The following is a 2,500-nucleotide window of genomic DNA, read 5'->3' as shown; positions in this document are numbered from 1 at the left end:
ATGTATGTATATATATATGTATATATATATATATATATATAATTGTGTGTGTGTGTGTGTGTGTGTGTGTGTGTGTGTGTGTGTGTGTGTGTGTGTGTGTGTGTGTGTGTGTGTGTGTGTGTGTGTGTGTGTGTGTGTGTACAGTTATGGATACAAAATTAAAACTCTTTTACATTTTTTCTATCTATTCAACAAAATGATCTAACTTTAAGCTAAATACTACACAGGGAAATCTACCACGTACTTTACAAAAAAAATCATTTTGACATTGTGAGAACTGTCGCGTGGGTCAGAACTTTTCCTCGTGACTGTAAATGTAGTTTTATATGTTGGTAAAGAATGTATGCACCTATGATCTTGTGTCATTCGTCAAATGTATGTGAATAAATAACACAGTATGAACTTCAGTCATCCGTCAACTGCAGCTGAGAAAATGACATTTCCATGATTTATGTAACGTGGGAGAGTAGACCGGCATAGAATATTCTCACTATTTTGTTTCGTTTTTATTGTGAGTTTCCTCACCTAAATTTCTCCGTTTGTTGCCATATGTCACCGCACATTGTTTTTCCTTGAGGAAAAGTAGCTCAAGTCTGCTCATCAGTGACATTGTTTTGGTAGAAGAAAGAAAACAGTGTGATTGTGTCGAAACCTGAACTACTGTTAAATTCAATTCATATATAGGTTTAAGAAAAGAATGGCCAAAACCTAGTTTAGTAAAAGGATAGTTATCATTTGTAATACAATATCAAACCCGACATTACTGTATTGTGCTTATAACTGGATTTTATCAACTATGTTAGAGTCAAAGTTCCTGACAGCAGTGACGAGTGTTAAGGTTAATTAGAGGAGTAACCAGAGAAGATAAATTGAGAAATATTCTGGTTAGCGAAGACCTGGGCGTGAAGCTGGTATTGGAAAAAGAGTTGAAATATTTATGTTTAAGAAGGAAATGCTCAATACCTGATTTACCTACAGAATGGTTAACGAATGGAATAGACTTACTAACCATGGAATGAACGCTGAAACTATTGGTTGTTTTAAGAGGAGATTAGATAACTTTATTTATAGGGAATTGGAACTGCCTAGTGTAGGCTTTATGGTCTCTTGTAGTCTTCTCCATTCTTATGCTGTTATGTTCTTACGCTCAATGCACATTTAGAAAAATAAAATCCAGGGATTTGGTCACAGAAATTAGATGAATGTTTAGATAAGTAAATAGATAAATAGATGAATGAATAGCTAAATAGACTGATAAAGAAACAAATCAGTGAATAACCAGTAAAATAAAATTATAAATAGGTATAGATAAATGAATAGATAATTAATTAGATAATTAAATAAATAGAAAAGTAAATACAAGAATATATAAATGAACAAATAAAAACAAAAATAAACAAGTGAATAAATAAATAAATAAATAAATAAACAAATAAATAAATAGGTAATTAAATTAAAATAAACAATGGTTAGACAAATAAGTAAACATAGAAATAAAAAATAAATTAATAAATAATAAATAGGTAAAATATAAATGAATAAATAAACAAGCAGGTAAATAAATGAGTATATTCACAAATAAATGAATGAATTATAAAATAAGTAAAAAAAAAAATCAATGAATGGTCAGATAAGTAAATGAATGAATAACTAAACAAATTAGTAAATGAACAAGTGAATAAATGAGTGAGTAAGGAAATGGATAAAAAAAGTATACAGAGAAATGAATTAAAAAAACAAAGAAGTAATGAATAAATGAGTGAATGAATGAATGAGTGAGTGAATGAATAGATAAATAGATTAACAAATCAATGTTGTCTCGTTATCTGTGATTAAAGAGTAAACGGGTCCTTTCTTATTTGTTATTTGTGGACGCATTTCCATGCATGGGTGTCTTACAACCCTTTTCATAACATTACCTATTAAAAAAATAGTAATAAATAATAAAAAAAAATCTCCCGAGCCCTATCAAGCCGCATGAAGCCACCGTGCGTGAGGAGGCACAGAGGCTGTATCATCACCTAGGGGGATAGGCAGGCCATGCAGTGAGCCACTAACCCTTTTTTCGGGCTGAAGTACGCATCACCTCCCTGGTGGAGGAGCCGAGTTCGAGCGACGGGCCAAGAAAGTCCGCGGCCCAGCTTGCCTTCCTCGGTCCTTCTTCGTGAGCGCTTGGGTCCTTCTTCGGAGCCTTTGTTGCCTTCCTTCCATCTCTCACACCTCTTTCGCTTGCTCCCACCACCACTTTTTTTTTTTTCTAGCTTATAATTATTTCCTTTTTCTCCGTGGCGTTCCTTACAGTAACAAAGGTTATGAGTGCGTGTATGATTCACCATGGTCTTGGATCACGTGTTGGGCTTGTGATCGACAGCTACTACCCTCCCGAATGAGAACTCAGAGCTCATATATGATCGATCTATGGATAATATTGTAACCTACACAAAAAAAAAACTCCCCGCCCACAAGCGTTGGAGTAACGGCTCGCAGCGCAGCGATACTG

The sequence above is a fragment of the Oratosquilla oratoria genome, chromosome 2 (genome assembly GCF_046742065.1).
Source record: "Oratosquilla oratoria isolate Oo_2021 chromosome 2, ASM4674206v1, whole genome shotgun sequence".
NCBI lineage: Eukaryota > Metazoa > Arthropoda > Malacostraca > Stomatopoda > Squillidae > Oratosquilla > Oratosquilla oratoria.
The sequence above is the reverse complement of the archived record's forward strand: the minus strand, read 5'-3'. Positions refer to the sequence as shown.